Source organism: Pagrus major, chromosome 5 (assembly GCF_040436345.1).
Source record: "Pagrus major chromosome 5, Pma_NU_1.0".
NCBI classification, from domain to species: Eukaryota; Metazoa; Chordata; class Actinopteri; order Spariformes; family Sparidae; genus Pagrus; species Pagrus major.
In genome coordinates, this window is record NC_133219.1 from 31,166,666 (window position 1) to 31,188,794 (window position 22,129).

General features: G+C 41.2%; 1 protein-coding gene across 1 annotated transcript in view; it reads left to right on the plus strand.

Moving 5' to 3' along the window:
• commd10 (COMM domain containing 10) overlaps nt 1-22,129 on the plus strand; it is a 63,330-nt gene that overhangs the window by 13,951 nt on the left and 27,250 nt on the right. The gene's annotated exons all lie outside the window — the stretch shown is intronic.

The following is a 22,129-nucleotide window of genomic DNA, read 5'->3' on the forward strand; positions in this document are numbered from 1 at the left end:
ATGGTGTCTCTCTCGCTGTGTCTCTGTCCTGTGGCATTAGAAAGAGCCGCCGCTCCACCGACCAAGGCTAGGGTGACATTTATAATACAGAACATCCACTTGCAAGGCAGACACCGCCGATTTCAATATTTATTGTGGACACGCCAGGCTGCAAAGGCAAAGGGCAAAAGCTAGTGAGCTAATGTAGCTTCCACATACCGGCTCGGACTTCAAAGGGTATGTTTAGCTGAAAGCTTCAGACAGACTTGATGAGAACTGATAAAGTACAGCTCTTTGAGTTTCAAACCATGTACTAAAGCAGCTTTTAGACAAAACAGATTTTTATTATGTTTCTCACTTGGCAATAAAGTTGTTGATAATGAATTTGAGAATGATTTTGATTTAAAAAATGATAGTAAGTAATTTGGCAAGCTAGAATGACAACAATTGCTGTTTCTAGCATCTCATGTGAGGATTCTCTGAATTTGTCTGTTTTTTAAGCAGTTTAAATTGAGTATGTTTGGAGACAAAACAAGCTATTTAAATCTTTCGTTCTGGGTTCAGGGAAACTGCGATGGCCATTTTCCACAATTTATCACCTAAGTTTGTTAACTGATGATGAAAATAATTGTAAGTTACAGCCTTAATCCACCACTTGAGACAGAGGTCAGAGAATAAAGGTCAGGGTTAGCGCCTCTGAGCTGGTAGAGATACAGTGTTTGGCTTCAGGTTATCTCAAGATACTTTCAGCCAATGATTTCTGACTCAGAAGCTGGTGCCCTGGACCTGTGGTCAATGTCTGGTTTCCCTTTTGCATAGGGATGGGATAAGATTTTAATGATACCATTGCCTTTCTCGATTCTGCTTATCAGTCCGATTCCCTTATTGACTCCTGAACAATTTGAACTTTGCGTGAACATTTTTTGTTTGCGGGGAGCAGATGGACAAATCAAGCTGGCTGTAGCAACAGTCATTATCTAAAACGGACAAAATTAGAGAATATTTGGACAACATTTATCATCATTTAGGTTTTCATCCTGGCCTGCATGGCTCTAATTATATTATAACATTATTTCAGGTTAATTACCCTTGGTAATGGATGTGCTGCTGAGTTGGAAATCAGTGACACTCATACAGAGTGACAAATAAATGGCATTTTTGGAGTTTAAGGCCCATGTTGCGCAGAAAGATGTTTAAGGATATTGCTGATGTATCCACCCTGACTTGAAATGATCATTTCACAGACATTACAACTAGCACTGTTGCCTTGTTGTCATCTTTCTTCGTGAAGCAACGCTTTGGACTGCTTTTTCCACTCCGCTGTGACTCCTTGGAATTTGATACAAGGACTTGGAGAAATACCTTTCTGATGTATTGGACAATGTGGAACTGGTTCTTGATTCCCGTTTACTTTTGCAACATTTCATCTTTCTTTATTTTAAATGTCATATTGTGCAACCAAATCATTATATGGAAACACAAAACTGTCCATTTCTTGTGGCCCCTGATCAACAAAAATAAGTTTACCTTCCCATCGCTGTATAATACCAAAGTAGTTCAGTATGCTGTCAGTAAAATTGATAAATAGCTCCAGCTGTATCCCACATTTCTCATTGGAGGAGTGTCTGATCGCATAGAAGCCCTGCTGTTAATTGTGCTCATTCATACATAAGTGCCTCCGAATTGTCAGAAAAATCACATTTCTGCCAGATCAGAGCGTAACATCGTCTTTGACGCTTTCACATTTGTGGTTTTCTACTCCAACACATGCACTGCTTCTTTTCCAGTATGTTCAGTATATTAATCCCAAAAATAAATGCCATAACGCAACTCTTCCTTTCTTTTCGTCTAATTGTGACTTATTCATGAGCGACTCTTCCATTCATTGTTTGAAATTTTTGTGTCAAGTTGTCCCCAGCTAGCTCCGAATTATAAGCCAACGAAGTCTAGTTTGTGGAAAACCTGCTTGTTTTTGTTATCAAAGCATCAGACATGAAAGACCTTTCTTCTTGTGATTCTAATTTATTTTCTCTGTTCTGGCTTACAGTGCCAGCTGTAATCATGGAGGAACGGAGGCTCTTTGTTCAAATGCGCACACACTTGAAAACACACAAGCACGTACACACGCACACATTGAGCCTTCCCAGTGAAGGCTGTGACTTTATTTATTAACATCGTGTGATGAGGAAAGCAATTAAACATCCCATTTTGACTTCTGCGAAGAGGTGCTGTGATCAGAGGCTCCCTGAACATTCCTCCCTGCCTCACGTGTCTCTGTCAAACTGGCATCTCAAGCAGTGGGCCAAACTTTGAATGCAACTCAAAGCTTCCCTGAAGAGTTACATAAAGCCGGTTCCTGCCTCCCACATGCTCTTGTCATGTAAACCCAACAAACAACGTTCCCCAAGTAGATCCAACCTTTTCAGTCATCATTTGAGGGATTACATGGCCCAATCAATATATCGGAGAACTCTGATGTAAATGCTGCCGCGTTCAAATCCTTCACACCAAGCCACCCACCAGCCAGGAGGGACAAAGGCAGCTTTGTCTCAATCTCTACTTGCCTTGCTCTACATGTCCCAAGATGCTTTGTTGCTTTGTGCGCACATCTTTTTAAGGGTCTCCCTTTCTCTCTCCATCTCTCTCTCTCTCTCCGTCTCTTTCTCCATCTCTCCCTCGCCCTCCCCCTTTCCCACTGGTGATTTGTTTTTCTCCTGTGGGATTTGGGATCCCATTCATTGAGAGCGCATTGTTCGGCTCTTATCCATTGCAGAGGATGGGCCCCGAGAGGCAGAATGGGTGACTGTGGGTCCTCTCCCTTCTCCCTCCCTCTCTCTCTCTCCCCTCGCCACCCCGCTCCTTGCTCCTTGCCATACGATGATGTCATGGCTTTCATTTGCTCCAGGGGTACCCATTGATTCTCTCTCCGTGTTACACACTCTATATCTCTCTCCTCCAACCCTTCTACCCTCCCTAACCTCAGCTCCTGTTTTCCTCAGCCAGTGCCTTTCCCAGATTCTTTTGCTTCTCAAAAGGCGCCTGGGGGATTTGGGGATGTTTGGATGTTGTTTAGCACACCCACGTTACATGCTCGACACCCAGATAGGGACGCCATCAACCCCACAAATCCAACTGCAACTGCCATTTAAATCTCATTGATTTAACATCCCGCTTTTATTCTCACATCTCTCACTCCTGTGATCAGCTTCTATTTCTCTCCGGTTGTTCAGTCTGTTGTGTTTCACACCCAGTTTGTGAAGTAATCATTAATCCCCTGATAATGTGGTGCCATTTTTTGCCATAGCCGGTAGCGATGCTAAAAGAGTGCTTAAGAATAAGATTTTCAGATGTGTGCGTGTGCGTATGTTTCATTTTTTTTGTTTGGAGTTTATTTTAGAGAGGCTGCTCTGCCTCTTGGCTGAACTATGCCAGGGTGAGGAATCTATTTCAGCTTAAACAAGACGCACTGATTGCAGAAGCACACAGCCAAATCATATCCATTCACTCCAGTGAAAGTTGGCTGATAGGCATACACATGGTAAAAAGAGCTGTTTTTTTGTTCAAATGCCAAATATTTGTAATAGTACAGACAAATTTTCACATCATGAACAGGTCTGGGTCTTTATTAATGTGGCTGGGATTATTTTAGCATTCTTTTGTTTTTTGTTGAATTGTGCTGCATTTCATGTTGACAACAGTTGGCTTTGTCAGCTTGCACGGTGCTGTGACGTGATATAATGGCAGTGAAAGGATATGAGCTATAGGCCTCTTCCCTTTGAAATAATGATTTTAATGAGTGGGTTGGAGCCTGGCACTGTTGTCAACCGACATGCAATGATAGGGCACAGAGAGCTTCCTCCGCCTGTATCAACAAATTGTCACCAGTGTGTAACTGAACACCCAACCTCTTTGATGTGATCCTGGTATTTTTGACTGTTTTGCTGAAAGGTTAAGTATTGCTTTAGAAAACAGCCTCTAGGTTCAGAGAGGCATGCATCTGGTGTAAAAAACTAGATTACCAGGTTACAGTTATGAGCATAAAGTGCAAAAGAATCTAAAAAATACTGTCCCTGTGTCGAAAAGCTGTCTTGATGAAAACAGAAGCGTATCCGTGTAAACAAGACTTTATTATGAGGAATATAAAGATGATTTTCTACAAGAAAACGTTTTTTTTATTTAGAAGAGGGAATCAAACTCCTCAATATCAATTATTGGTTAAACAAAAGCAGCAGTAAAAAACTTTGCCTGAAGAAAAAACTGTCAAAATGTGCAAAATGATTATTTAAAGGAGTGTAGGGTTTGGGGGGATTAAGGGCAGTAATTAAATATAATATTTATAATTATGTTTCCATTAGTGTGTTTTTTTAGTCCTGTTCCTGTGGGCTCCCTGCCCTGCATGTTTGAGATGTTTCCCTGCACCAAAACACCTGATTCAAATTATCAGCTCATCATCAAGCTGTGCTGAAGCCTTATAACGACCCATTCATTTCACCATCAGGTGTGTTGGTGCAGGAACTGGATTAAAAAACACGTGTATAATCACCTGAAACTAAGAATTGTTGTGTTTTTAGTACCTTAGAATGAGTCTTTCATATCTACAGAGGGAGCCAGTCCTCTTCCGCTGAGTCTGCCATGTTGCAACAGTAGCTCAAAACGGACAAACCAAACACTTGATGCCACTAAATCCTATCTGTTGAACCTTCGAATCAGTAAATATCTCATTTAAGGATGAGTAAATTAGACTAAAAATCTGACCAGACATATCATGCCAACTTTTGGTTCTTCATCTTAGTTTTCCAACCGGTGCTGCTCAGTGAACTGACTTTGTATTTTGGCCTGAACTGAACAGTACTGCGAAAAAATGGAAAACATCATTTTCTCTTATCATGACAACAGTATGTTTGTTGATGGCACCATATTGAAGTTTGGCTCTGTGTTGTTGGTTAGTGATGAAATGTTTAGGCTTTATTGGAGGGACAGCTGACGTCGTCTCCTGCAAGCTGTTCTGTAAACTCTCCCTAACTCCCTGTCTCTTTATATCTCTTTCACACACACACACACACATTTCAGTTCTCCCCTCTCACTCTCTCCTTGTGTATGAGAGCGACAGTGTCTGCATACCATGGGGGCACAGGCTGGCTGCCTTGGCAATCTTCTAGCTCTGCCACATAGTGGAAAAAACGGGCCTTACAGTTGTGAATAGCAGCCGTTACTCGTCTTGTTCAAGCACTCTCTCTCTCCTTCACACACACACATACACATGGATACGAACCCACACACGGCTTGGTTGCCTATGACCCCCACTCCAACCTTGTGCCAACCTAATACATTAAAATGCATACTGTTTCAAAATGGAGGTCTTGGCTGCAGGGGTTGAGTGCCACTTATCCTCGAACCTGGCACACCGATGGTTAGTTAAGACTCACACTACAAGATGTTGGCTGGCTTCAGCTCTTATTTAAGTCACCCCACACACATTTAGAAGATTAAGGTTTGACACAGCTTTTTCAGATGCTTTCTCAGAATCACGTTGCAGTAAGCAGAATCAGGTGAATGTGAAGTTTGAAAGAAGAAACTTGTGAAACTTCGGTGTATTCATCACTAGAATAGGCCAGAATGCAAAATGATTATCTCTAGTATGAGGTCACATCATGCAATACTCGATTCAATACCTCGCCGTAACAGCTCTCTCATGGTGGCTGCTCTTCAGTGAGAACATCATTTCTCAGCCCTGTTGGAAAGCAGTCAGAGTTTATGAGCTTGGCAGCTGAGGCTGGTACATGACATGGCACCTTCCCTCTTTCTCCGTATCAGGCAATGGTAACTAGCTGCCACCACCATAATCATCTTGTTATGGCTCACACACGGCTCGTGTTCCTTGGCTTGTGTATCTTGGCGCTGGAGCTGTTGAGTGTCTCCATTCTCTCTGGCTCTGCAGCGTCAAGCTTCCTGAATTAGAGCCTCTTAAACATGAAGATTTATTTTAGGTTTAAAAAAGACCCAGGGATGAATTTTAGGAAATGTTTTACAATATTAGATCAGTAAATGAGTTTCACTTCATTGATTTAAAGGTGATGAACTTTTAAGATCAAACACACACCAGCAAATAGTATTTATGAACATTGATTTTGTTGAATAGTCTCCAGAGTTGATAAAATAATGTTGCGTTTCCTCTGTACTGCTAAATATTACAAGCCATCCCCGCTCTGATAGTACTGCAAAAACGTAAACAGTAATCTTAGCAGCTGATTTTGTTCATTCTTATCATTCTCTCCATCTTCTGACGTGAAAGTGAGCTCATATACATGTAATCTGAACGTAATATGACATGTATTGTAGAAATGTCAATATGGCCTGAATTTGAACGTATCTGTAGCTTGCAGAAACACAAGGTGCGAGTATTTAACATGGCATCTGAAAATGAAAGTATGAAATGCTAAAATGGGTCGCCAAATATGCTTGGGTTGCCATTAATATACCTGGACCCTCCACCCAAGCAAAGTCTATGTGTGCGAAACACTCGATTACATGCCTGCATTATCTCCTGTGAATCCCTTGTGCGTGCAAAGACAACCTGAATCCAGTCCATGAATGGCAGACCCTGCCACTACCAATGAAAACGACTATGTAGAGAGATAATCACTGAATGAAAATATATTGATTGGCTATTGCAGAAAAGTTTAGTAAAAATGGTATCAAAAGTGTGGCTTGAGTACAACTTTAAATATCCTACATTAGTTGCTGTACAGCACCGTTTTGTTGCCACTGTTATTTAACTAATGAGAAGGCGGAAGACCGTTTAAGATATTTTGCTGTTGTTCTGATGTTTCTGTGTGAACAGCAAGCTTTTATAAAATGACTAGAATTTGTTAGCCATTATTCCAAAACCTGCTGTACATGTTGAGGGAATTTTCAGATGTATCCTCACTGGTGTGGGCATGGCCTCAATTCAAGAGTTAAAAGGCTTGAGGGTTGAGCGGAAAGTCTTGTAAACAGTAAGCCTTGGATAAATAGTCCGCAGAGGCAGAGCTCCCTCTGCCCACGGATAAAATGCCAGCTCTTGTCATCCCAAATCAGTTCGACAGTTTTTAGGTGCTTAATGTGATTTGTCTCCTTTCAATGTTTGCACCTCCATCGAGGAGGTGTGGGAGGTGTGAACAAACAATGTGAAAGCACCAGGCTATTTCTAGACATTACTCTTTCTTAGCCAGGTGCCATTCAAATAGAACATACTGTACATGTTTCAACCTCAAATCAGTATTTTCCTCCACTTCACCCTGTCTGTAAGTTTTTTTCTTGTTATTCTTGTGTCTCTGTTTATTTCTTTGCTGATGGGCTGTACTCCATCTCTGCTTTGCCTCAATGTTTCTAACAGCCTGATTATGGTTATACATTAAAATATGGCTGTAGCGAGGCCTCCTGGTGGCCCAATGGATTTGGGATGCATAACGTGTAACCACAACAACCCCAGCTCAGTTCTGGCATCAGACCTTTGTCACATGTTGCTATAGGCTCTGACGACAATGTAAGCATTTATTGTTATTCCACATGTATAACGCAAACAGAAGTAGAAGTGTTTAGATTTTCTGAAACAGAAAACCTACATGTAAACAGAACAATAACATTGGCAGCAGATATTGAGTCTGAACCGGAAATAGAGTAGCTTCAGTATGAGGAACACCCATCTATTACGTGTACATAGCCATGATGGTTTCATGCTCAACAATTATTAAACGTAATTCTCTTTCTATTGACGGCATTATATGCCATTTCCTGTGCAAACTCCCAACTTTTCAATTATTCCTCTACCTTCTGTTGCTCATCCTCTGATTGTTGCTCATTGTTTGAGTTGAAGAGAAAATGACTGAGAGGGGAAACATCCTGCGTGTCATTTAGTGAGAAAACTATTTTTGGCCGCTCTGAAGGATGACTCACAGTGACATATGAATAGATAAGAAATGATCCTCCATCAGCTACAAAAAGCCACTTTTCCCACTCAATCATCACCACGTCCACACTGTTTCTTTGTGTCGTTATCCTGCTGCCATCTCTGCCTTCGCTCATCTTTCTTTTATCAACATTACCTCTTTTTTACTGTCTCCACTCTTTTTTTTCTTCTCATCTTAATGAACATCCCCCCCGTCTGCCTGGCTCATTTGTCTCTGTGATAATTGGAGCAAGCGTCACATTGATAGCTAAAACCCATGACAATTTGTGTGTTTAGAGCACCACATGTGTCACCTGCTATTAACAATATGTAGCATTTTAATTACAGCTCACATACATGTCCCACCCATAATGGAGGCATTGAAACTGCGGCTCACAGCAGCAGATGAAAGGTAGGCCCTGTGGAGCCGTCACAACATCTTAATGTACTGAATAAATAGAAGCAACAGCAGAAGCATCTGACAAATGTTGTCAACATGATGAGTAGAGGCTGTTTTATGAAGAAAATGTGGGAATTACAGTTGATGTGTAGTGCACCAGTAGATTTCTTCTAGCAAAGACCTATCTAACATGTTGTGGTGTAGATATAGGGATGCAGTAAATCGAAAGATAGAATTTCTTTATTGTCATCGTATAGGTACAATGAAATTAAGTATGCAGCTTCTGTATTCACTGCTATTAAAAAAAACAATAAATTGGTAAGAATAGAATGAAAAAACAAAACGATAAAATATCAACTAGAATGGCACTCAGTAGTCCGCACATCTCCGAAAGTCCCATTAAATTCAATCAAGCCTAATCCCATATCAAATAAAATATATTTAAATCTGCTTGATCCAGATTTTTATTTGGATCTGCATGAAATTGTACTCACTCATAGATGCCAGCCACCTAAATACGGCTGATTATTAAAACATTTTTTTTTAATCAAGTTCGATGCATTATTCCGCATTATTATAACGCCATCTCGCAATGTTAAAGGAAGTGAGAAAAAAATTCCTCTTTCGGGATCCGCATTAAAAGGGGTCTATTCTAGGAGACCCATCCTCCATCCAAGTTTAAAGGAAATGTGCTCAGTAGTTTTTGTTTAATCCTGCTGACAACCAGCAAAGGGACACAGGGGTGAAAACATAACCTCTTTGGGGAGGAATAAAATAACAATAAGGTATTAAACATTATAAACATAGTCCTGCAGTAGAAAGAAGTTCTCACTAGCAGCATTAGCAGTACAGCAAAGGAATGTAGACCCTTCATCAAAACATTGGATTAAATTTATATATAAAGAAGGGTTTAACAGAATGTAAAAAAAAAATAGCGCTAAGGTATTAAACATCAAAAGCAGCAGAGGGCTGCACAATTAATCAAATTATTACTGAAATCTTAGTATGACCGAGCACAATATCTAAATCACAGAAGCTGCCATTTTTTTTTACAATGGTAAAATATAAGTACTGTTGTGCTACAGAGATGCCCCGACTTACAGATCTTCTTCTCCAGATGTTAGAAAACATCTTTGTTTAGTAGTGACCTCAACAAATGTCACACAACATGATTTATTTTAGTGAAAATATAACAAAAATGAAAATGATTCTCGCTCATTGCAAATCGTATCCCAATCTGAAAAAAAAAGTTTAACCGTCATGCAGCCTTAGTACAGTAACAGTAAATAGCGCAATCACATTTTAGAAGCCAGAACCAGCAAATGAAAAGCAGATTTTTTTAGCAATTAACCATGCCCTTGCTTATATTCAGTACTAATCATTTAAGTACTACCGCATAGCCTGAATCACCTTTTATTATATTCAGCCAGCGAGGACTAGGACTCTTTCAACCACCACACTTTTTGGTTTAAAGAAAAGGCACAAAAACACTTTTCCACAGCCATGAGAGGTGAGTATGACTAATTCGACAAGCTTCAGCCCATGTAGCAGACGAGACAAACCTCAACAGACAGCGGGTATAAATGTTGCATCTTTCCTCCGAGAATGATCGGAGCTGGGTTTCTTAATATTGCATGATTGTCCTCTTAGTGAGTGTGGGGTGATTATAGGTGTCTATCACAACAAAAGAAAATTAGGGCGGCATTGAAAGAGCCTTTGTTTCAGTGTAGACAGCACACTGAGTCATATTGGGACCTGTTTACATGTCGGCCTGTCTGTTTCCTGATAATGTGGGTCAGAGAAAACCCATCTAGGCAGAGAGAAAAAGAGAGAGAGAGCGAAAAATGTATCCCTTATTCCACATGTGGCTGTCAGCATGCCTGCCTGTCAGTGTGTGCACTCTTTTCTACTATCACAGTCTGTAATGCCTCTTATTTGCTCCAGGTCCTTGCTATCCAGCTATATTTTGTTTGCAGCTTTAGCAACCGTGTCGGTTCCCCTGCAGCATGTCTGATGGGGCCCGAACACTCTGTTCTTTGTTTAGAGCCTGCACTATGAATTATAGATAGAGGAAGCTGCTCCGATATGTCACTTTCTTAGGCTTGGTAGAACACACACACACACTTGAGAATGCTAGAAATGCAGGCATGCATACACACATACACGCATATGGAAAGGTATACAATTTGATGTGAATGTTTAGAAAATGAGCCATATTCATGTAGATGGAAGATGACAAATACACATGGATCAAACACAGAAACACACACCAGGTGGCATCCTGAAAAACTGATCTGTTTTTTATTCTGAAGGCTTTTCAGAGTTGCCCACAGCGCTGCAAATACATGCACCCCTGGAAATCTACTCTGTGCTTCGGTTGCCTTACTGCTGTTGTCAGATCCATATTCACTACAAGCGCGCACACACACACACACACAAACCTGCATGTGTAGGCTGTTATTGACTCTTATCTAAAAGAGCACATAGGCTCACTTGCAATATAATAATGATATTGTCACATTAGCCTATAGGGAAGATAGTCAAGTCTGTGCTATCTTGTTTTCAACTGTTTCTTGTGTTTTTTTCTGAACAATAGAGAAACCTCACACACATTCTCAGCAGGAGGTTTTCACACATATTTTCACAAACTGAGATATGGCCCATGGTGTGTTCTGGTGTCTACTGAGATGTTAATTGGTCATTGCTCACTCTGCGTCTCCTCTGCCATACTACCTGTGTGTGGGTGTGTACCCATATGCGCGTGTGTGTTGCCGGAAGTTAATCAGTGCATGTTGGTCCAAAAAGGGGAAATTCCTTGGTCTTATTCTCCTAGTTTTTCCCATCATTCCTCTTGAAAAAAATTATAACACTGTAGGCTACTCGCCGAGTGAATTGCTGAGACTTGGGAATTTGGCACAATCACTAAAAACTGAACGTTTTTGAATGTGATAAGAAAAGCAAACTTATTATTAGATTAGAAACAGATTGTTAGAGCTGTTACTACCTTTATTTTCTCGATTAATTAGTGAATTGTTTAGTCTGTAAAATATTAGGAAATGATTAAAGACAAAGACCTTAGTGATGTCTTCGGTTTGCTTATTTTGCAGGAGTAACAGTAAAAAATGTTAAAGGTGACATATTTTGCTAATTCTTAGGTTCATATTGTATTTTAGTAAACTAAAATAGCCTTTAGTATCCTGTCTCTTTAAAAGCCCCTCTCCTGAATACCCAGCGCTGATTGGTCAGCTCACACATACCTGAGCGAGCACTGCTAACAGCAACAGAGCAGCTGTGCTTAATTTATTCTTATATGCCAAACTAGCCGCTAGGCATAAATTATGTTAATGTGTGACTTTGTGATGTAGTGTAATGCTACCAAGTCACAGAATTAAAGGCGGGACTACCGACGAGGTGTTTCAGGCACTTCAGGAGCAGTCTTCTTGCATTAGAACCTATATAATACATAGAAGGAAAAAAAAACAGATAAAGCTGAATAGATCTCCTTCAAGATATTTGATTATCTGTCATATATCACACAGAAAAACAGCAAATTGTCACATTTTAGAAGCTGGAACTAGGGTATGTTTGGCATTTTAGCTTGAAAAATAATGAAACAAATAATTGCTGATCAAAATAGTTGCATATTAATTTCCTTCCAATTGGCTTGTCAATTAATCGATTAATTGACTAATCATTGCAGCGCTAAAGTTTGCTAAAAACTGTCTACAATGTCCTTGTTCAGCTTTGACCCACCATAGTTGCTATAACTGTGCATGCACAGTTTTCCGGTGTAATAAATGAGTATCATTGACCTTTTAGACACATTCACATTTGCTTTTTCCTCCAAATAAAGTGTTTTTAATAAACTGACCCAACTTTTGGCTTGTTTACAACCGATCTGATCGCCTGACTGCTTGTGCTTTTGTGTTTTTATTTTTACTGTTGTTTTTGTTTCGCAACAAAAAAATTCAACAGAGGGACGACGGACAGGGTCATCATTGGCGAGATGAAAAACTGGCAGTGAAAGGGAGGCTTGGTTACATCGCAATGTTCATGATTATCCTTGTAATCGTAGAGGGATCTTATGATTCACATGAGTTGTGTAAACTGCTTCTGTTTTTTATGCCCCATCAGAAATCAATGAACCAGTGAGCACATTGCTGTCATAGCCAGCCAAAACTATAAAAATAAGACCCACATTTTAACAAAGTGGAATTTTTCTTCAAGGAGGATCTCCTCTCAGTTTATTCCTGTGTGTTAGACCTTTGGTCAAACAGACACCAGTCTATACTTGGAAACATGAGGAAAACACTCCCCTAAAGCCTGAACTGAGTGAACTTAGCCTCAACTACATGATGTCACCAGGTGTCCAATCTGGATCTTCTCCAAAGATAATAATTTAGAGATGATAAATGCGTCTGGAAAATCACCCAGGGGCATTTTCTGGGAACACAGATACATGTTTTGGTTGAGAACTGCCAAAACTCACTAGGTATGAAATCTCAAACAAAGCAGCTGTGAGCCCGTAATAGGAAACTCAATCCTGAGAGCAACTCTAGGCCTCCACATGTCTGACAAGTCTGAACTGTTTCTTCATTTCTGTTTTTAATTTGGCATCTAGTTGTGGAGTATGATCAAAAATATTCATTGGAGCTAGGTAGAGAAGCGAAACAACAAATACATTCTTAAATGTACTTATGTCCGCACAAATTGAGTAATGATAAGTGTTGCTTACTTTGGCAGGGGTAATATTGTACGGCCATTAACCGGCCATGATCTGCTCCTGCACTGCGACTGTTTTCTAAATGATATAGGAGGAGTGCGGGGAGAACGGAGGAGTAAGCACTTTTGTTATCGTCTCCTTGTCAGATCCTCACAACCACAGCCCTCTATTACGCTGCTAATAATAGAGGCAGGCTTTATCGCTCAGAGCACAATCGCAGTAGTAAAGGCAGGGAGAATGAAAGAGAGGCTCCTCTGCGATATTGACAAATCTCATATTGTGATTCTTTTCTTGCAGAATATTATAAAGAAGAAAGGAAACAGACAGGCAGGTAGAGAGAGATGTTGTTGTTGAAAGTCCAAAAGTATGTTGTTATGAATGTTTGATTGGCAACCTGGAGAGGAGACATAGCCTGGGATAAAAGAGTATGCGTGCGTGCGTTTGCAGTCTTTGTTGTGTGTAGCTGAACATGTGTGGGTGGGAATTGTTGGAGCCAGGTTCTCTCCTGGTTTGAGCTGTATCCAGTAGTGCCAGTCTGGTAGAGATTGCGTACCATCAAACAAGAAAAACCGGATTCAGATAGGAGCAGATAGCTTTGCCCCACTGAGGCCCCCCGTATCAAAGCCAGACTCGATCTCTTATTCTATCTGGTGTAGCCTTGATGGCATTTAGGGCAGGTGCTGTAGGCAGAGATTAGTGGAGATGGAGATATGTGTTTGGTCAAAACAAAGCTCGGCTGCAGATGCACTCATGGAAGGAAGGAAAGGCTCGCTGTTTGTTGTGGTTTTAGTTGTTTCTTCCGATGTTAGCTGACATCTTGATGTGAAAGAGGCTGAGCAGGAGGCTGTTTGTTTAGCTGTGTGAGGAGTTCTTGAAGTTTGGCCTATTTGTGGAGCTGGAAAAGTCATATTGAGGCAACCGAGAGCTCAGGAACATGTTTTTACTGTTTGTTCTAGGCTTTGTGTCAAACGCTTGCGTGATTTAAATTTAACATTTAAGCCTCCGAGTCCATTATGTGTTTGACGTTTATTTTCGTGCACAACAAAGTTTAACAAGAATTTATGAGCCTATTTTTAATGGCTGGGATTATGCAGTGATGTTTCCTTGGGTTATTCTGCAACTTTGATCACTAGCATGAGCCTTTTCTGTATTGTTTGGAGCAAAAACTCCCACAGAACTTGTATCAGTGTTTGTACTTCTGCACTGTCAGAACAGTTGTGCAGAGTCTGTGCAGAGGCGAGATATGAAGGCTTTGAACACGCACACACACGCTCACATGCACACACATTAAGTCTGTCTGTCTCTTTTTGAAACACAGATGCAAACACACACTGTCCATCTCCCTTTGCAAACACACACATCCACAGATGCTCACACACAGGCACCCTTTGGTCATATATTCTCTTTGCTGTGTCAGGGTGTGCTGGCTGACTTGCCCCTCTTTGAATGCTCTGCTACACTGTGTGTGTGTGTGTGTGTGTGTGTGTGTGTGTGTGTGTGTGTGTGTGTGTGTGTGTGTGTGTGTGTGTGAGTGTGTGAGAGTGTGTGAGAGCAGAGGAAGTGGGCATATGTGATCACCTAAGAGTTCCTACAGAATTTGTCTGCGTGTACTCTTGTCTGGATCCTCGTCTGTATATCTGAGAATTTCATAAAGTTTGCTAGTCAGTTATAAATAATAGAGAGAGCAGAATCTGAAAGAGAAAGTAGTCAAACTGACAGTCGCGTCTTTGATGGTTTGGTCTTTTAAACACTGCAAACCAATTAGGTGGGTCAGGGGCCTGGGGAGCACGACAGAAAAGAAGCCACTGCCACCGTTCTGTCATCGGCAGCTTCAATCAACACTCAGGGACGGCTAACACACTCTTTACTTCTCAAACACACACACAGACTCGCGCATAAAAGAGGTTTTTACACACACACTCAGGAGCGACGACAGCATTGAACAGTTTAGTTATCTGGGTGGCTCTGTAGCTATGTTTTCATTCAGCTGTCAAGCAAATTAAATGGGAGCTTTTGAAATGTAAGAAAAAGTAAAATGTAAATTAGATTTCTGTCAGCTGGATTTAGTCATTTAAGTCGATGTCCTCATGGCACACGGTGCGGCTTCGACGGAAAATAACTGTGAAAACAAAACCAAGGAACACCTTCAAGAATGGAGCCGTTTTGTTTTCTTGTGCTGCTTTTGGAAACAAAGAAATGCATTTATTATTCAATATCTTAATGCACAATTGATTTGGCTGTGCCTTTATGATGCCCGCCCAATACCAACAGCACAGCTGACATTTTCTTGAGGAAGTCAGATATTGCTTTTTCTGGGTTGCCCTTTCTTGCAGTCTTACAGAATATCAAAAGCCACTTTGAGCTTTTGTGACACTGAGCTGTTTATGAAGCCCATCATTTCACACAATTGTCAACTCTTTTCTGCATACTTTATCAATAGTAACATTAATCTTATCAAATTGATTGTGTGAAAGTACTTGAGTGAAGCCACAAAAAGTGACTGTGACAAAGAATCTTAATCAAAGACACTTGCAGATTTACACAGGATTCATTTTCACTTTACCAGGGAAATCAATTTCTAAATTCTTTCTTTTCATTTTGACTCACTCTTTGTAAATATTGTATAGCCACACTAGACAATGTTGTAATGAGGTTTTCCAGCCAGAATAAATTGATGGCATCATATGCTTCTGCAGACCACAGATACCATTACATTTGTACGTGTCACATGTATCTAATCAACATTTCATCACACTTTCCCATTACATGTTTTTAAGCTGACTTTGGTGTCAGGAGCTGAAGTTACAGGCGAGAAGGCTGCCAAGCCAAAGACTACAGTTTGAGACAACATTTCAACATTAGTAAGCATGAAACCACTGGAAATTTTTTGATGAGACTTCAGGTGAGCCAGAAAATGATCTTTTCCTAACCCTATCCAAGTGGTTTCAGCATGCTTCCCTTTGGAGGATTTCCTGGCATGACCAACTGTGAGGAGACCCCGGGGAAGACCCAGAACTTTGTGGAGAGATTATAGGTCTCATCTGGACTTGGAAAAGCTTGGGATCCCCCAGGAGGAGCTGGAAAGAGTTATTGGGTCGAAAGACGTCTGGAATACCTTGCTAAGTCTGTTGCCAGCAACGAGCTGACGATGGATGGACGCATGAATGGATGGATGGATGGATGGATGGATGGATGGATGGATGCATGAATGGATGAATGGATGGATGGATGGATGGATGTTCAAGAGATGAAAATGGAGAAAGTTCAGTATTTCTGACACATTGCAGTCGTTGCAAGTGTGATCAGGTAAAGACCTGCACAGTCACTACAAAACCATTGTCTAATATCTGCTGAGCAGCTGAGATATCATTAGCCTTCTCTCTTTCTTCCTCAGCTGTTAACTTTGTCTAATTTGCTACTATTTTTAAAGAGGTTATTTGTCACTGACTCCTGGGAGCGGTGCAGGCTCCTTCTTCAAAATCTTTCACCGCGAGGACAGTTGTTGGAATCTTAATGATAACCTGCACTATGTTAACTTTGGTCGCCTCTGAGGTGAGCTGGGTGAAAGCCCAGTAGGTTGCGTGATAAGGCCCAGCCTCCAGACAAAGCCAGTGAACCGACTACACCCTGAGCTGCTGAGATAGCAGTGGCCTTTTTCCTCTTTCCTCAAGCTGTGTCAGTTTGACCATTCAGCCGGCCAAATGTGCCAACCTCATCAAGGTGCTCAGCTTTGCCCTTTTCAATAATTCATCCCCAAATTTGCAGGGAGGAGTCGAGGTTTGTCTAACAGCTTGCCATACAGGGGAGAGTTTCTCCTAATTGGAGTGACATGCAATCCCTATCGGTCAGCTCCAAATGTCATTAGAGTCAACAGCCAAATACCACGTGCTGTTTGAGGCTAAGTCACTGCTGCTGGATCGGAAGTGGCTGAGTGCAACAAGTGCAACAATCACGTACACTCACTGCCAGGCACACTTTATAAACATGAGCCATTCACTCGTGTTCACTCATACAAATACAGCATAAGCCTGTGAGCACGCATATTTCATAATGTTGTCTTTCTCTTTTCTCCCTTTCTCTCACATGTTTTGCATGTATCTTTATTCACAGACACACACACACACACACACACACACACACACACACACACACACACACACACACACACACACACACACACACACACACACACAAAACCACTCAAATTCTAATGAACCAAGGCATTTTGAGCCCTGCGCTGCCTCCTTCATCCACAGCTCTAACTAATGCTGCTCTTTAATAGCCACTGCTATTCTCTTGGAGCTAATTAGAGCGTATACAAACACAGACACACACACATACACACACACGCACACAATGCACACAAGTACATACATGTAAACTGCACCCATAGTGCCGTGGAGAGGTGTAATTACAAAGTCTAATTCCTGCATCGTTTTACATTATTTATGAAGTAGTGTTGCTGGTGTCACACTGACCTTCCTCTAATGATGCTACACACACACACACACACACACACACACACACACACACACACATGCACTCTCATGTTGTACAAGCTTCATGTGGAATCAGATGTGCAACACACAAACGCACTCACACAACTGCATCCGCAGTGATCTGAATACATCCCCACTTTTTAAACCAACTTTAAAAACCCTCCAAGTTGCTCCCAGCTGTGACTTGGTGGTGGTTCAACAGCTTGAAGGTTGCATTCATTTTCAGTTTGAATAATGTGTTGTTTGGAGCATAATAAAACTGACAGTGCTGCTTTGGAGACAACCTAAAACTTATTGTTTTAAGATGGGTGGTCGCTGTTGGCACTGCGTTTGAACATTAGCATTAGCATTGTGCATTTGATGGGAATGGTGACGGACTACCGTTGAAGATACCTGACAGTGGCGCTGAGGCATACAGCTCTATATTTGATACAGTAACACCAGTGTAGGTAGATTCAATACAAATGTCTTTTGCTCGGCTGTTCAGATGGTTGCCAATGGCAGAGATTATACACTGCAGTGTGACGTTTTGTCTTAAATCTGTGTTATTCTCCTACACAAACAGTTTTTGTTCGTACCATTTGTGACGATGCAATAGCACAGTGGGAACAATGCTTAAGATGACAGCCTGTCAGATAGGCCAGAACATGCCAGTGGTGGTGGGTGTAGAGAAATAATCCTCATTGTTCGAAGTCCTAGTACAAGTGTCAGAACCCACTTGTTTATGTAGGCGTCATCTGCCTCGATGTTTCAGAGGCTTTGGCCCCATCGTATACATATGGAAGAGTGTGTGTGCAACAACACAGAAATACTAATACACACTCTTTCTTGAACTCGTACCATATATATGTGATATCGGTGCTCTCATACAAACATCTCCACTGATGCATCCTGCAGGTGATTTCCATCCCATCCTGTTGTGTGTATCGGGGCAGCTGCACTCTATGCAATGTAAAACAGCTGGGATTTAGCTTTGCCCGCAGCTGTCTGAGAAAATCCACAGAAAACAAAGGTTAACAGAGGTAAATGTCACACGCATCGACTCACTAAGGCAATATTTTTCTTATTTTGGATACAGTGAGTATTTTTTCATTTTTGTCTGAGAAGAAACTCTCAAATATATATAGTCTCTGCTATATTCCCAGTTTAAAATAAGCATTGAGAGAAGACTCACAAGCTTGTTGATCATGCAGGATGGATCAAGAGCAAAAGGAGGACAAATAGAGGAAGAAAAGTGTGAAACATCTTTTGCACAACATTTTTTGGAACTGATCTTGTTCTCCCTGCATTTGCTGCCTTTTGTCTGGGTGTGCTATTTTCTTCTACCCCAAAATGATATTGGGAATACTCCTGCTGTTGCCCTTGACCAAGGAGGTGAAGTTGGCCACTGGGTGCTGCGCTGCAAGTGCCTGCTGCTTCTAATTAGTTAGGATGGGTCAAATGAAGAGGAATGAATTTCCCCGAGGGGAGGTGTAACATATCTAGCATTGCTTAAAGCCTTATGGAGTCTCTAATGATTTCACACATCTTATAAATGTTAACTTAAATTAAAGTCTCTTCATATTAGGAGATGTTCTCAGCCAGGAAACCTTCATGTCAGTAAGATATAGATTGATGACCCCTGGCTGATCTTTCTGGCATGCTTTTACATTTTTAGATGCTATCTGCTAACCGTAGCTCATTTTCGGGTGTAGGGAATTTTAATATGTGGAAATGTGTTTATCCGTCATGCTACGGCACACCCATCTTTTCCTCCTTCCGACCCTCACACCCTCCACTGACACACAAATCTTTCTCATGTAGTTTTGCATACTTTAACAAGAGAGCAGTGAAATGTCTTCTACTCCAAGCACTTAATAAGTTATTCAGTGTGTTTGTGTGTGTGTGCATTCGATTCTTTGGTCACCAGTTAAAACAATGGGGGTGGTTCATGTTGTTGGTCTGCTAGTCACACCTGCAGAAAGAGAACAATGGACAAAGAACTAAACAGCCTGCATGTCTTTTCACGTCGCCCATCCCGTCTGTCACCGATCTTACGCAAATTTGATATGCTGGAATGTTGTTTTAAATATCTGATGGCTCACCGCACAGTCTAGGTTAACTGCTCTTCAACAATAAACAGTCGCCGTTTGTCGATAGTGTTCTTGTCTAGGACAGTTCGCAGAGAAATGACTGGGGGAAAGTATGAAAAACAAATAGCTTTGTGGTTGCTTTATGATTACAAAACAGTTGTTGACAGATTGAAAATTTATTATTGTTTATGTAACAGTGAAAGATGAAAGCACATTTAGCAAGGTAGCTGTTCATTTAAAGACCAATCCAATATAATCATTTATTACTTAAAATCACTTTGGCAATAATGCACTTCATATGCATCGCCTGGATAGGATTTAGATGTGTTCAGCATCTTATTTGAATAAGCTGTCAGCTTGTTGTCAGCTTCACCCAGTCTCTATTTACTGGTCTGGTTCCTCTTGACAGTTACCATAAAGCATTTTTACAATTATGTCCATTAAGCACAATTTTTCTTTCAGCTGCAGCCCTGTAGGAAAATGACTCCAGTCTAAACCAGACTTTTGTTTGGGGATGATAAACCTGTGTGTGTGCGCATTTATTTCCATGTGTATCTGTGTAAATGTGCTTGCTTGAGTATGCATGTCGGCCTCATTGTGACTGCCACGGGGCTGATAGCAGAGAGTGGGGTTGACAGTAGCTTCTACTCATCCTTGCCCGTAGACCTGGGGAGCCTCGATAAGACACCCAGTCTCTGAAGCCTCTAAAAAGACACATCGGTGTGGAGAGCAGAATGAAGAGATAGGGTAGTGAGGAGGAGGAGGGAGAAGACATGAACAAGAAGGGAGGAAGGTGGGCTAGGGATGGTGAGGATGTTAAAAAAAAAAATCCTCCCCTGCCTTTTGGCTCCCAACGAAGTTTTCTCTCTCAGCCATTACGTCAAAAATCCCCACAATCCTTTTAGTCACAGCAGGGATGGGAGAAGCCCTCAAAGGGAGACAGTTAACCATACACACACACACACACACACACACACACACACACACACACACACACACACACACACACACACACACACACACACACACACACCTTTTTAAGGGTTCATCTTTGTCATGAATGGTTTGTAACTTGGTTAATTCTATCTGAAGGCATGTTTCAGTCTTGCCAGCGGCTGCGTTACTCATGCGGTTTTAAAACTCAAAATTATCATGAATATCCCAAATTAGGTTTTTCTACCATTAGAAGGGGGTTTTGGTTCACATACCTCTAACATAGGATGGAGTTTATTATTACTCAAGCGCCACTAACAGTTTTAAATTTAGATGGCACCTTACCGTACCCCCACAGGTAAATGGAAAAGCTTCAAGCTTGGAATTGCATCTCGAGCGAGGCACTTAAGTCGACAAAAGTCATCCATTTTTGAGAGGAGACAGCACGCAACCTCGACTTGAAACATCGGAGCACCTTGCACAGACCTTTCCAAAGTTTGCAAGACGATGAGCTTCCTTCAGCAGAAAAGCATTTTGACCTGAGAAAGTGAAAGCTTGACTCAAAAACAACTCTTGCGTTTGAGCAGGCTTGGCAGAGGCCATGCCTCCACTGTCTCTCACATCCTGGTGGCTATTACGACTTGAGTGTGGAGACGGGAAGGGTTAAAGGTGGTGATGATGTCTGTCGGTGTATGTGTTCGTATGTGTGCAGGTATGTGTAATATTTGTGTAATCCCAGCATGCGCATGAGTGTGTGTATGCTTTCGGGTTAGAAAAACATGCGTTGATGGATGGATGGAGGAGCAGGGGCAGGGGGAGAGGCAGTAAAGGGGTTGACAATGAAGACGAGAGACGCTGGGTATGTTTTGATTTGGTCATGAAAGACTAAAGGATGGCTGTGGAATCTAGATGACACCTGAAGCTTCTTTTCCACCGTTTTTTCCCCCCTTCTTTCGCTCTCTTTGCTGTGGCTTCGTTTACTTTTTCACACTTCAAGGATAAAGTACAATCAAAGCTTTCATATGTGTTTTTTTCCCCTCTGTGAGATGTTGAAAGAGAGAAGAAGAATCTAGGCTACTGCATTGGGATGAGTTAGGTCTGTGATGTTATTTCACAGGGTTGGATTTTATTTCAGGAATGCATTATAGCATCCAGATACAGTGCCTATTGCTGCCACAAAAGTGTGACTTATGTTCATGTGACTAGTTTAAATGATGGAAATTATGTTTCGTCTTACATAGGGTTGTTGCAATTCACCAATAACAGTGATATTAAACAATTAAATATTGATATTATGTTCACAATACACATGTAATAAAATCGTGTGAATAATCCAGTGCAGATGTCAGGCCTTGTGGATATTGTGTTCAACACACAGTAAACAAAGTTAAGGGCGAATTTGACCCATAGGATTTTTTTCAAATTTTTCTGATATTGTGACAGTCCTACTTTTACACGCGGGCTTGCTAAAATGGTTGAATCTGGGTTAGGGGCGCCTCTAAAGCTCATAGATTTAAGTCATACACAAACAGGAAAATAAAAATGACATTTGTGGTTTTATGGAGAGTTGTGGGCTCGAACAACCAGTCAGACAGT